Source organism: Sarcophilus harrisii, chromosome 4, assembly GCF_902635505.1.
Source record: "Sarcophilus harrisii chromosome 4, mSarHar1.11, whole genome shotgun sequence".
NCBI lineage: Eukaryota > Metazoa > Chordata > Mammalia > Dasyuromorphia > Dasyuridae > Sarcophilus > Sarcophilus harrisii.
In genome coordinates, this window is record NC_045429.1 from 161,317,318 (window position 1) to 161,333,130 (window position 15,813).

Genomic DNA, 15,813 nt, shown 5'->3' on the forward strand with positions numbered 1-15,813 from the left:
AATATTGCATTTTATTCTTATAACAACTTTAAAAGGTACATATTATTAGCTTCATTCTACAGATAAGGCAGATAAAGGTTAAGTGATTGCCTTTTGTAAATCTAATACTTGAAGCAGGATTTGAACTTTCTTTCTGATTCTAGGCCTGATGCTATATCCATTATGCCATCTAAATGCCTTCACAAAAGTCCTCCAGGCCAGGATGAAGGAGAAGAGGAGTCAAAATTACCACATATAATATATTCATCTAAAGGAACAGTTCATTAATAATGAATCATTCAGATATGAGGCAGGTGGGTGGTACTGTGGATAGAGCACCAGCTTTAAAGTCAGGAGGACCTGAGTTCAAATGTGACCTCAGACACTTAACACTTCCTAGCTGTGTGATCCTGGCTGGGCAAGTCACTTAACCCCAATTGCTTTAGCCAAAAAAAAAAATGAATGGCCCAGCTATCAGGAGGAACTCTTTTCCAACCTCTGCATCCTTCCTCATTCTTACAGTCATTGAAAAACAAAAATTACACTAACAAGTATTCAAGTAAAAAAAAAAGTCATGGAGAAAATATGGATAGTTTTGGTAGAACATAATCTTAATACGAATCAAGTGGTAAATCCCCAAAAATGTTAATGGAATTTTTTTTACTCTATTAATAGAAATGTAGTATTTGTAATCAAGGACATGATAGTGTCACTGTGCCCTATTGTACCCTCAGCAGACTCCATCTCATATATTTTATCCAATTTTGGGTAGCAAATATCAGATGAGATAGTTCAAAATTGAATACAACCAAAATTGTGAAAATGCTAAATATCAATCCATGACAGGATCTCTTGAAGAAAATAAAATTATTTAGTTTGGTGAAGAGAAGACTAGGAGTAAGGATGGTACAGTAATTACCTTCATGTGTTAAAAATATGTTATATTAATTCTGCTTTCCTCAGAGGGTTAAAAAGAAAACCAATGGAGGCAGATTTTGGTTCAACGTAAGGAAAAAAAATTTTAATTAGAGTTACCAAAAATGGAATTGGCTGATTCAATGGTAGTGAGTTTCCTCTCACAATAAGCATTCAAACAGAAAATGTATAATGATTTAAAAAAAACCAACAACAACAATTTTATATGGAGAAAAAAGAAAACAACTTTGTGTGGGATTCATGCTTTCCCAGGAATTTGAAACAAATGATCTATGGTCCATTCTTCCCTTTGTATAAACAAGAAAAACAAGATTGCCTTAGTTAGGCCAAACAAATTCAGAGCATTGAGTTGTTTATTTGATAACTTTTACCTGAATCAGAAACTTGGTACAAAACAGAAAGCAACAAACTGTTCCATAGTCACAGACATACTTTTTTACTTTATGAATGGGGAGACTGTGGCAAAAGCAAAGAATTGGGAAGCAGAGACTATGGGTCTGAATCTTAGTTTTGGCAATTACAATCCACGTGGCCTTGGACAAACGTGACCTTCCTTTCTGGGTCTCTGTCCTTGGTAAAACAAGAAGGCCGGATTAGATGACCTTTAAGATTCTTTCCACCTCCAAAACCCTGATTTTCAATCCCTCTGTGAGAGAACATGAGTTTTGTTTTTGTTTTGTTTTTCCTGCCATTTCCAGTAGAAGGGCATGCATTTCCCTCCCACCCAAATCACAGAGCAACAGGCTTTCACTTTCATTTCCTGGTCATTGCCATAGGGAGGCAGGCTCAGCCTCTGAAAGGTCTGCAGATGAATCAGAAGATATTGCAATGAGTAAGGGGCTGAACACCCATCAGGAATCAATAGGCCTAACCTCAAATTTCCTAGAATTCACCATTTCAATTTTTAAATGAAAGTTCGACCTCCTTACTCTCATCATGCTTTTTTCTAATTGATTTATCCCTTACTTATTTCAGATGGAGAACTAAGGCAAGAGATAGACAAGTTGATGTATTTCTTTTCTTTTTCTACAATTCTGCTATAGTCACCTTGGTAGACTCTAACTCACAATTTGGTCCTCAGATAACAAGATTAATCAAAAAAAAATTCGTTAAAATATCATTATTCTTTGAAGAATATGATGTATTTTATAAAATTTTAATTGTTCCTCATTTTTATAAGAAGACTTGAATTAGTACTTGCTATTGGTATATTTAAAAGTGGATTAATTAAATAATATGCAATTTTAAAAATTAAAACTATTCCCAAAAGCACAAAAGAAGGGATTTTAAAAATCTATATAAATCAGTTGCTTAAAATCACACAATTTGTAGCAAAGTGGAGATTATAATCTAAGACTTTTGATTCTAATTATGCCATGAAATAATATAATTTTATAAAAAAAATGTGATTAGAATCTGAGTTCAAATTCTACCTCAACTATGGGGTCAAGGGCAAACATTCAGAGATTCACTTTTACCATCTGTAAAATGAGCACAATATTATTGCCTACCTCTTAGAGTTACTGGAAAGTATTTGGTAATCCTTTGAGTCTTATATAGAAATTTAAGTTATATATTCATTTCAGCAAATATTTCCACTAAGAAAAAGAAAGAAGATATGTTCTGTTCTTCTATATCTATTTTTTATAAATCTATATATCTATATCTATTTTTATATCTATTTTTAAATGTTTATTTTATTCTGAACTTAAAAAAAATAAAAAAAAGCATTTCCATAACAGAAGATTTAAAAAAAAATGATTGTTATGTACATGTTATTCCTTTTAAATATATAATCAAGTCATCATGTGACTTTATTTTTATTCCTTTTTTCTCCCCTCCCCTTCATCCCTACCTGCTCTAAAGATGGCTATCATTAGATACACATTATATCTAGGTTATATATCCATTTTAACTTTACCTTCGTAAAGATCATGATGGAATACTACTGTGCAATAAAAAAATGATCTCTATAGTTTTAGAAAAGCATGGATAAACTTGCATAAAATAATTAAAATTTAAAAGAGCAGAACCAAGAGAATAATGAATGTCATTTTGATTATTATTAATACCCAAATTAACTACAAAGGACATATGAAGGAAGACACTATTTGTGCCCAGAGAAAGAACTGATAAATAGAAATACATATAGAATTATTTTACATATATATGTACACAAATATACACATGCACACACATACGCATGCATACGTATATACACACATACATATTTGCATCTAATGGTAGCCATGTCTAGGGTGGGGAAAAGGGAAGGAAGAATTTTAAAAAAAAGAAAATTATGTGGATAACTATTGTATATTTTAAAAGAATAAGTTGAATATAATAGATTTTTTAGTTTTATGTGCCATTATCTTTTTTTATTGTAATTTCATGTGCAATTACCTTTTTTCTATTCTAATATATTGTGGAAATATTTGTTTTATTTATTAAGTTCAGAATAAAATAATATATATGTAAAAAAAAAAAGAAGGAGAAGAGCTACAACACTTTAACAAATGTTACTATATGAAACACAGTCTTCACACTTTAGAGAAGGAAATGTTCTCAGAAGACAGAGACCAACTAAATAAATCAGGATCATGTGGATAAAGGAAGAAATACCAATTATACTCATTAGGTGACTTAATGGCACAGTAGATAGAACACTAGATCTAGAATCAAAAAGAGATGAATTAAAATCTTGCTTTAGCCACTTAGTAGATGTGTAATCTTGAACAAACCACTTAACTTCTGTCTGCTTCAGATTCTCAACTGTAAAATCAGTATCATAAAATAGCTACATTCCAGGATTGTTGTGAGGATCAAGCAAAATAATATTTGTAAAATGCTTAGCATAGTGCAAGGCATATAGTAGGCCCTATCTATTTATTTCTATCTATCTATCTATCTACCAACTATAATCTTTATTATTACTGGAATTATGTAAAATATGCTTTTAATGATTCTAAAGATGAGGCTACTGTATACCAATACTTTTACTCAATTATAGAGATTATTAATTTTTCCATTACAAAAATTAATATTTCATTCATCCTTTTCCAAACACCAAACATCAAAGCATAATAGTGGGATAGTGACTTTCTCCCATGATTGTTTTTATTAGATGTTCAATGAATATAAAGACAAGAACAAATAATAATAATGGGAATAATTCATATTTTTGAAGCATTCTAAGACTTAGAAAGCACTTTCATCACAATAATGTTATAAAGTAGCTATTGTAATTATTATAATCCACATTTTACAAATAGAAATTGGAAATACTGATTCACTCATCAGGGTGTTTGCAGTTGGACAAAGAAATAATATGATTGATTTCGGGTTTTGTCACAGGATTAGAGTCTGAACCCACTGTTCTTTAAAAACCAATGCTCAAAGAAAAAAAAAACAGTTCTTGAAAACTGGGAGACAAGGAGGAGATAAGACGAAAATACTGACTATAGATATTTACCCTTTAATTTTCATTTTGTGAGAAAATGTAAAACCCTTAATTATTGCCTGCATATGTATCAGGTCAGCCAACTCCTCCATAGACATGAATCATGTATATTTTCTAGTTTTTAAAAATGCAAAATTAACAGTACCTACCAAAAGAAAACAGTCTTAAAAAGCAGTGAAGGAAAAAATGAATATAACTGAAAATAAAAAGTTAAGTAAATTAAAATAAATAGCTAGCCAGCTAGGTTAGGTAGTGATTATACTGGATCTGGTTTCAGGAAGACTGAGTTCAAATTCTGTTTTAAATATTTAGTAGCTATATGACTTCGGTCAAAAATCATTTAACTGCTGCCTGTTTCCTCACATAAAATGAACAAAATAATGACCAGAATTGTGATGATCAGATGAGCTAATAGTAAAGTGCTTAAAACAGTGCCTGGAACATAGTAGGTATGTAATAAATGCTTTCTCCCTGCTTTCCCTAAAGAGTAATTTTTTAAAAAAGACTAAGAAAATCAACAAATCACTACCTAGCTTGATAAGAAACAAAGAAAGGAAAATGAAATTTCCAAAATAACAGATGAATGAGCTAAATTGACAAAGAAAGAAGAGGAAATAGAACCATAAGAAACTATTATAAGCAATTAAAAGCTCCACTCCACCCCATGCCTTCTCAAAAAACCTGGGATTTTAAAGGAAATGGGTAATAATTTATAAAAGCATAAAGTACACAAATTAAAAAAACAAGAAATAATCGTTTTAAACAATTCAATCTCAGAGAGAAAAATGAGCAATAAATGAATGCCCAAAAGAGAAGCGGAAATTCTGACCCAGAAAGATTCATGTGTATATTCTATCAAATATTTTAAGAGAAATTAATTCTAAAACTTCAAAAATAGTTTTCAATAAAAAAGAAAGAAGGAATTTAACAAACTTGTCACAGGGGACAAATATAATCCAGATACTTAAATCAGAGAAAGAGAACATAGATCACTACTACAAATGAATATTGAACAAAAAACTGTACAGAATATTTTAACAGACAAACAATAAATATTAAAAAATGATTCATTATGACTAAACTTTATACTTAGGATGCAAGAATGTGTCAACAATAGGAGGAAATTACATAATTAGCCATCTAAGTAACAAAACCAATTATTAACACACATTGAAAAAGTCTTAGAGAATTACTAACACTCCTTTATATTTAAACAAAAATAGTCTTGTAAATACTTTCTTTCCCCTGTTCATGTAGAAATCATATTTTTCCAGCTAGTTCTTGAGAACCTGTTTTTAAATTTTCCCTGTGAATGTTTACAACTCAGAAATCAGGAAAGGCTACAATCAGAGTTTGATGCTATTAGTTAGCTTTGATTGTAAACTTTAGAATATGATGGAGAAAATGCAGATTAATAGTGTGTGTTGCATGTATTTCCCTCTGGAAAGCTGGTTGTTAAATATTTACTAATTGTTCCCTACTTATCCCTCACTTTCTGTGTAATAAGACTAAGGCATAATGTTTATTTTGTTTTGTTTTTTTTCCCACTACCCCAAAGTAAAGTTGTCAAGTAGATAGAGCTGGCTATTACTTATTGATCCTAATTAGACCCTTTTAGTAACACAGAATGAATCTAATTCTTCTTCCATGTGATTTCCTTTTAACAAATTTGAAGACAGTTCTTCTCTTTCCTTTATTATCTCTATTTATGTGTCTAAGAATTGATTTCTTTCTTGATCAGTTAAATTGGAAATGATGAAATTCAACCAAAAATTTTCTTTTCTGTAAGTCAAGAGCAAAATAAGATCATTTGAATAGGTTTCTTCAATTCCTTTCAATAAACATTTGTGACTGTTATGTGATATGGTAACTAGGTGGCACAATGACTTGCCAGGCCTAGTCAGGAAATCCTGATCAAACCTGGCCTCAGACACTTAATAGGTATGTGATCCTGGGCAAGTCATTTGACTCTATTTGCCTCAGTTTCCTCATCTGTCACACGAACTGGAGAAGAAAGTGGCAAACCATTTCAGTATCTTTGCCAAGAAAACCCCAAATGGGGGTCAGAAAGAGTCAGATATAACTGAACAACAACAAAAAATGTAACATAGATATCTATACAGTACAGAGAATTTTGTATTACAAAATGTAGATGGAGAAATGATCATTTCTTTTAAGCCACATATAGGAAATCAATCAAGGCAATTATTTTTTCTGTATAATGTCAGACAGCTAGTTTGATAGATCACATTGATCTGATTTATGAAAGAAATTTCCTATATGAACAGGTTGCCTTGTCACTGAGTATACTAGAGATGGATTTTATGACATTGATGGGATTTAGTGATAATTTGTAATAAAGTCATGAAAATATTTCAGCATTCTAAGATAATAACAAGTTGTATATAGATACATTTTTTAGGTTTTAAAAGTACATCCTTCACAACAACTCTATTTGGTATATAAAGTATTATTACCTCTGTTTTGAAGATGAGAAAACTGAGTCTCAATGAGATTAAGTTATTTGTCCAATGCCACAGAGATAGTAAATGTTAGAGCTAATACTCAAATCCAGTTATTCTAATTCCAATCCCTTGCTTTTTTCTACTATAATGTGCTGATTAAAAAAAAGAACAAGGGAACAGAAAAAAGGAAAGGCCTTCATGTTATTGTCATTCTCTCCAAAAATACTTTTTGATGTATGTCATAGGAGACTGCATGAAACATGTACTCTTGTCCTATGATGTTGGACAAAAGCTCTAGACTCTTTCTAAAGGGCCTGTCTAGGCAGAAGAAGCTTTTATTTGGTCCTTCCCCCAAAAGTTTGTGTGTGGCTATGATGACCCATGATGTCTATGTTACCCAGATTCTCTCTTCAAACAGAATGATACCAATCAGATTGATTTAGAAATTGGTAAAATCACTGGCTTGATCAAATTTGATATTGCTAATTTGAATATGAGCAAGCAGTAAAGCTAATGTATCTAATGTGATTTCCTTCCTTATCCTCCTTCCTACCTTCATTCCTTGCCTCCTTTTCTTCTTCTTTCCCTTCTTCTCTTCCTTCCATTCTTCCACCCTTCTCTCCTGTCTTCCCTGCCTCCTTTCCTCACTTCTTTCTTTTTTTCCTTCCTTTCTGTCTACCTCTTTTTTTGTCTCATATATGCTTTATTCTCTTTTTTCTAGTAAATTTATTTATTTGTAATTTTTTGTTGCTGTTGTTGAGGCAGTTGGGATTAAGTGACTTGCCCAGGGTCACACAGCTAAGAAGTGTTAAGTGTCTGAGGTCACATTTGAATTCAGATCCTCCTGACTTCAGGGCTGGTACTCTATTCACTGTGCCACCTAGCTGCCCTAAATTTATTTATTTATTACTACATGTTGCTTTATAAATCATGTTGGAAGATAAAAATCAGAACAAATAGGAAAAACCATGGGAAAGATAAAAACAGAAAAAAGAAGTGACCATAGCATGTGTCAATTTATATTCAATTTTCATAGTTCTTTTTCTGGATACTGATGGCATTTTCTGTCCAAAGTCTATTGGGATTGCTTTGGATCACTGAACCAATGGAAAGAACCAAGTTGATCATCACACATTCTTAGTGTTATCATATACAATGTCTTCCTGATTTTGCTTCTTTCACTCAGCATCAGTTCATATAATTTTTTCCAAGCTTTTCAAAAATCAGCTTGTTCATCATTTTTTATAGAACAATAATATTCCATTATCTTTATATACCATAACTTGTTCAACCATCCTCCAATTATTATTATTATTATTTTTAATTTTAATATCCTTTTATTTACAGGTTATATGTATGGGTAACTTTACAGCATTGACAATTGCCAAACCTCTTGTTCCAATTTTTCCCCTCCCCCAGATGGCAGGATGACCAGTAGATGTTAAATATATTAAAATATAAATTAGATACACAATAAGTATACATAACCAAACCGTTATTTTGCTGTACAAAAAGAATCGGCTCTGAAATATTGTACAATTAGCCTGTGAAGGAAATCAAAAATGCAGGTGGGCAAAAATATAGGGATTGGGAATTCAATGTAATGGTTTTTAGTCATCTCCCAGAGTTCTTTCGCTGGGCATATCTAGTTCAATTCATTACTGCTCCATTGAAACTGATTTAGTTCATCTCATTGCTGAGGATGGCCAGGTCCATCAGAATTGGTCATCATATAGTATTGTTGTTGAAGCATATAATGATCTCTTGGCCCTGCTCATTTCACTCAGCATCAGTTCATGTAAGTCTCTCCAGGCCCTTCTGAAATCATCCTGTTGGTCATTTCTTACCAAACAATAATATTCCATAATATTCATACACCACAATTTATTCAGCCATTCTCCAATTGATGGGCATCCACTCAATTTTCAGTTTCTGGCCACTACAAAGTGAGCTGCCACAAACATTCATGCACATACAGGTCCCTTTCCCTTCTTTATGATCTCTTTGGGATATAAGCCTAGTAGTAGCACTGCTGGATCAAAGGGTATGCACAGTTTGATAATTTTTTGAGCATACTTCCAAATTGCTCTCCAGAATGGTTGGATGTATTCACAGTTCCACCAACAATGTATCAGTGTCCCTGTTTTCCCACATCCCTTCCAACATTCTGCCTTATCTTTCCCTGTCATTCTAGCCAGTCTGACAGATGTGTAGTGGTATCGCAGAGTTGTCTTAATTTGCATTTCTCTGATTAATAATGACTTGGAGCATCTTTTCATAAGTCATCCTCCAATTAATGGGCAGCTACTCATTTCCTAATTCTTTGCTATCATCAAAAGAGCTGCTACAAACATTTTTTGCATGTGGGGCCTTTTACCTTCTTTATGATTTTCTTGGCATACAGACTCAGTAATGGCAATTATTGCTTGCTTAGACTGGAAGTACAATAACTATCCACAGACCTGACCACGCTGCTGAGAAGCACTGAAGCTTTAACCTGTTTTATTTACATTTACCTGGGTAGCTTCACTCCTCTTTAGATCGATTGGTGGCCCCACATTTCCTAGGGGCTTACCATATAAGTGATAGACTTAGCATGAACACCCAATTGACTTTAGCTCCATTTAAACTCAAAACTTCCAAATTAAAACAACTACGCCTTCTCCCCAGAAGCTAAAACTACAGACATACATGGTTAGACCTAGCAACAATGAGATTTTTACCAGCAAAAAGAAAAGATAGATAATTATGTACAAAAATGCGATTGGCACAAATAAACAAAACAATCCCAAAGTGAATAATCAATAAATATACCTCCCTTCTTTCCTTGGATTGGGGGGAAGGGGATCACAGTGTAGGAAGGCTGGTGAGCAGGAATATTGAATAACCTGTGCTGTGTTTGATTAATTTTGCTTAAATGATTTTATTTTTTAACAAGGAGGGCCATTAAGAGGAGGGGAGGATAGCATATCACAGAATGACTCACGTAAAGAAAAAAGGGTCAATAAAGCTTTAAATGAAAAAAAAAAAAAAATAAAGAAATCGGCCTTTCTGTGTTCTACATGTTTCTATATCTGTTTATAGACTTCTATGGGCCCTTTGAGTGCTTCAAGCATTGTTGCATTTGTTTATGAGCTCCTGTAATTCCTTTGTCATATGTCATTGTTTCATATTTTAAGTATTTGTCAATGCAAGCTTAGGAGGCTTTGTTGTTAGTTTGTTTTTTGGAGGGCTTTTTTTTTCAATGATAGAGGAAATAACTGCCCTATCTTGATAGCTATTATTTTTTGCATTGAGTAACTTTTCTAGAAAAGGCAAATTCCTTTTGAGAGAACTCTCTATATAAGCAAAACCTAGTTTATGGAAGAGATTTTTCCTAATGTTCTACTTCAAAATAAAGGAATAATAGAGCAAAGAGTGAGAGAAGGTCTGAATTTCCTCTGAAGAACCAGGGAACAAACTAAAAACATGCAAAAGATCAGAATAAATTGTCACAACACCATCATCCTCCCTACTGGGGGGACAAAGTGAACAATCAAGAACCTTTCAGAGTCATTCATTCCTTTTAGTTAGACATCAGAGAATATATGCATATTCAATGGGTTCATCTCTTTAACAAATGATTATAATGATGATTGCACTAGATAGGAAATAAAGTGAGACCATAGAAATCAAGTTGATCTGGAACTTGGAAATTGGCAATGAAATCAATAGTCAGCACAGGGTCATGTCACAGAACAAGGAAGCAATATAAAATGGCTTCTGTGACAGGTAAAGTAAATTATTGTGTTTACATATAAGTGATGGCTAACAAATCATTGGGTAGGTACTAAACCACCATAAATTGATGTTTAGGGCTGTTTATAAATGACAGAACTAGTTCCTCTTGAAGAAAAATTCCAACCAAATTCACCCTCCAAAGAAGAGAACCCTTTACTTCCTGTTGTTAACTCTTTTTTAAAAAATTGTATTTATTTTATTCTGCATTTAAGAAATAAAGCAAGCATTTTCATAACACAGCTGTTATGTTCTTTCTTTCTCAGTGTCATGCATACCTCATCTCTCTAATTATAAGTATACCCTAAAGCTCTGTTCTTTTCCCTCTTTCTTCTCTTTGCATTCTTTCCTAGTGATTTCATCAACTCCCATGAATTCAATTGGATCTCTACACAGACGAGCCCCAGATATATCCAGTTAGCTTTTTCCTGTTCTACATCATCATCTATCAGATATTTTCCAATCATTGTTACAGGTGCCCTTCAAACTTAAAGGGCTCCAAACAGAATTCATTATCTTTTCCCTAAACTCATATTTCTATATCATATTTATATTTTTTGCATCTGCCTCCTTTCCTTAATTCATACAGCTACCACCTTAGTTCATTTCTTCACCACCTTTCACCTGGACTATTAGAACAGCCTCTTAACTGAGCCTTTCTTCAAGATTCACCTTCTATAATCCATCCTTCACACAGCTGCTAGTTATTTCCCTAAACTACAGGTCTTATGTGATCATTCTATTTCTTAATATAAATCTAATGGTTCCTTACCTACTTCTGTTATCAAAAGCAAACTCCTCTACTTGACATTTTAGGCCCTTTTCAACCTGGATCCAATCTCCTTTTCCATTCTTATATTATTCCTCTTTCCATCATTCTTTGGTCTGACCAAACTGCCCTTCTTGTTGTTCCTCATACTTGTCTATCTCCCTCCCTTCCCTTCCACTTTCTGCCTTCACACAAATTGTCCCCAATGCTAAGTATGTACTCTTTCTTCATCTCTGACTCTTAGGATCCCTAAAAGTCCAATTCAAATACTAACTCCTTTCAATTTCAACTCATTGTATCCCTTCCTCAGTATCTCACTTAACTTTTGTTTATACATTGCATTGACTTCTATGTGTACATACTGCCTCTTCTCAAAGAATGTGAGCTTCTTGCAAGCTTGAGTTGTCTTTCTTTTGAACTTTCATCTTCAAAACTTATCATGGTCCCTGGCACATGTATAATAGCTGCTTAATAAATGTTTCATGACTGATTGTGGAAATACTATGTGATTTGTTTCTTAGTTTTTCTGTTCAATAAGCTGGTAAAGGTGGAGCATTATTTTATAATTACTGAATAAATCAATCAACAGATTTTTTTTCGATACACCTACAAATCATTATGCTAGATGCAATGGAAGTATGAAGATGATCAAGACATGGCCTTCTCTTTTAGAACCTTGATGGGACATGTACACCAGAAAAGACTAACAATCTGTGACAGTACATGAGATGCCACATCTATAGTACAGATGAATGGGATTAGGATTTACAGAAATGAAACAAAAGAAAGGTCTTCCAAGTACCAGGAATTCTGTAAGAAAGGCCTAGAGATGGATGTAGGTATATATGATAGGATGAGAGATTTAAGACTGGAAAAAAATCTCAAAGGTCATTTAGTTCAACTCTCTCATATAAAGAAAGTGGGCAGTCTAAGTGACTTGTCCAAGATAACAAATTTCAGGGGAGGGGAGAGATTTTAACCTAAATTTCAACCTAAATCAAATCCCTCATTTTACATATGAAAAATCTGAGACCCAGGGAAATAATGTGACTTGCCAATCATATTTAGTGATTGAACCACTTTAGAGAGTACTATAGACACTCTTCATACTTCAGGCCTAGTCATAAAGGAACCTTAAGTCAGCCCAAGTATGTGTCCCTTGAGTCATGCTAGATAATTTTCTAAAGCAAGATCCTAGTATCTCCTCCATCTCCTGATGGAGAGCTCACACTCTCTACAAAGGAGAAAGATATCATAGGGCCTTCAAACTTCTATCCTAGGACTCTGCGTTTTCTCATTGGTAACTCTTCCCACCATTTTAGAGAAGATGACAGTTATGTTTTATCTAACTCATGCCTCAAATCTCTCTGGACTCTTTCTAATATAACCTTAATGGATGTCTCTTTCCCTTGTCTTCTAGTTTATATGAAGCTAGCCCAGCCAGACCTGTAAGTCAAGTTACCAGGAAACCATGACTGCCCTATTGGCCCCAGGAAGGCAGCAGTCATTATCATTGTCATTGTTATCACCAAAACCATTCATTAAATGTGATGAAGCTCTGTGCTTGAGATAATACACACTGAGCGATTTACATGTATAATCTCTTCTTCCTGGTGACTTAAACCTTTGACAAACAACACCAACATAGAGAGACATTGGCAAGAAATAGCAAAAAAAAAATGATCAGCAATGATCAGTAAGGCATTTAGGTATATCTATTCATATATACATATATGTAGACATACATATATATACATAAACATGCACTTGCACACACATATATGTATGTATATTATACATACATATATATTATTCTCCATGTGATAGATATAGAGATATATCTATCTATCTCTATCACATGGGGAATAATACCCCAAATCCCAACTGTTTTCTTTTTTTTTTCAATTGTATTTCATTTTTCAAATACATTTAAAGACAGTTTTCAACATTTGCCTTTGCAAAACCTTGCATTCCAAAATTTTCTACCTCTCTCCTTCCTTCTGTCTCCCCAAACCAGCAAACAATTTGAAATAGATTAAACATGCATCATTCTAAACATATTTCCATAATTGTCATGATGGATAAGAAAAATCAGATAAAAAGGGGAAAAATTGGGAAAGAAAAAAAGCAAACAGGAAAAGGTGAGAATACTACTTTTTGATCCATATTCAGTCTCCATAGTTCTCTCTCTGGATGCAGATGGTACTTTTATAACAAGTCTGTTGGAATTGCTTTGAATCATCTCATTATTGAAAAGAGTCTAGTCCATCATACTTGATTATCATGCAATCATATTACTGTATACAGTGTTTTATTCGTTCTGCTCACTTCACTTAGCATCAGTTCGTGTAAGTCTTTCCAGGCTTTTCCGAAATCAGACTGCTCATCATTTCTTACAAAACAATAATATTCCATTATATTCATATATTATAACATATTCAATCATTTTCCAGTTTATAAGAATCCACTCAATTTCCCTTATTGTTATTTCTCAGGTCCCTCTTGGGGTCCAAATTTGGGCTCCTCTCTCTATCCTAAATCACAGCTAGGGTCTCAGTCATGCTGCCCCACAAATGATTTTGCTCCCAGTGGTCCCTCAGGTGGCTATAGATTACAGTAGTTCTTTCTAACCTGTATCTGAAACCAGAAACTATTCTCTCCTGAAAATACCCTCAGTCAGCAAGGTGCCCAACCCTCACCAAGTATGTGCTAGTTCCTTCTCCCTCCAGTGGGTTACTTCTGATCAGCATAGCTGTGCTTTGTGGTCCTCTACTGTGGGAGGTCATTCTCCTGCTCAGCCTTTCAACGTCCACAAAGTTATTGAGGTGAAAGTTCCTGAAGCAAAAGCTGCCTCACAACCATCTGCCACCATGGGTATAGTTTGTTGATCTCAAAAAGTTTGCCTGGAAGTCTTTATACTTCATTCATGCTAACCCTCCTGATCCTGGAGGTCAGGTGTTTCCTCAGGTCTTCTCAAGTTGTTTGAGGAGGACAACTGGTTTACCCCATGTTTATTTCTGCAACTCTGAGGCAATATTCTGTCTTTTTTTGTGGAGAAATTTGGAGAGTCCAAAGTTTTCTGAACTACTTTGCTATCTTCCCAGAATCTCTTATAATTATTTTTGAGAATGGTAATTAGGGTTCAAAGTTAATGTTTCCTTACCCAAATAATTTTCAAATGTTCGTCTATTAATGGTGACCTATAATGAGATTTTTTTCATATTTCATCTTTGAAAATGTCCTTTCACACAAATACTGATATCAATCTGTGAGTATATGATTTTAGTTGATTCAAAAGGTCAATAGTGATAGCAAGTTTATTTTCTTTGGACACATTTCTTCAATTGCTGCAATCATACCAGGTTTAATTAACTCACCATCAGTGAATGTCTTTCATGGCTAACAAATGAAGCACTCAGAAACCTGCTATGGCTGCAGCTTTATTTTCATTTTTGTTTTTATTTTTGTCAAGAAATTCTGCTGTGATGAGATATTCCATTTTAAATTTTCTAATTTTTCAGATGTTGCTGTCCTATGAGTTGGGAATAGTGTGATGAGCGTTTTGTCTGGTAATAACAACTTATTCTTTTAGCACATCTATAGTGTTATTGTAATATAAATTCATTTCTTTGCCATCTAATTCAATTAAAAAATACCTATTTTACTGTATGCCTTAAAATATGATATTTGGAGTCTATTTTTCCTTTCTTGTTTTGATATGCTGGATATCCATTCATAATAAATAATAAATAAAATGTCAAAGTACAATGTGATGCATGTGATATTCAAAATTCTCTTTAGTTATAGCTCTGTCACTGTCATTTGTAGCATGCCTCACAATACTGTGAATCAATGGGAAGAACATAGAAATTCTCAGTCCACGGGGCTCTTTTAATTATGCAACCCTGCCTTCATAGCATAAAACCTTCTATAGACAACATGTAAATGAATGTGGCTATGTTCCAATGGAACTTTATTGATGGATATTGAAATTTGAATTTCATTTAATTTTTATGTGCCATGTAATACCTTGATATAGGAAGTGCCCAATAAGGAAACTCTCCTAACCAAGACAAATTAACAACTGCTTTTACATTCAGACTCCTAGAGTTAATTGGATCACTAAGAGAATATTAGGATTAGGGACCAGTATGTGCCAAAATGTTTGTGGCAGCCCTGTTTGTAGTGGCTAGAAGCTGGAAACTGAGCGGATGCCCATCAATTGGAGAATGGTTGGGTAAATTGTGGTATATGAATGTTATGGAATATTATTGTTCTGTAAGAAACGACCAGCAAGATGAATACAGAGAAGCTTGGAGAGAATTACATGAACTGATGCTAAGTGAAATGAGCAGAACCAAGAGATCATTATATACGTCAACAATGATACTGTATGAAGATGTAATCTGATGGAAGTGGATTTCTTT

General features: G+C 33.6%; 1 long non-coding RNA gene across 1 annotated transcript in view; it reads left to right on the forward strand.

Moving 5' to 3' along the window:
* Positions 1-15,056, forward strand: part of LOC105750485 — a 44,825-nt gene extending 29,769 nt beyond the window's left edge. The window contains exon 3 of the long non-coding RNA XR_001121068.3: positions 14,908-15,056. This is a non-coding gene — a long non-coding RNA (uncharacterized LOC105750485). The remainder of the gene's footprint in view (positions 1-14,907) is intronic.
* The last annotated feature ends 757 nt before the right edge of the window (positions 15,057-15,813 follow it).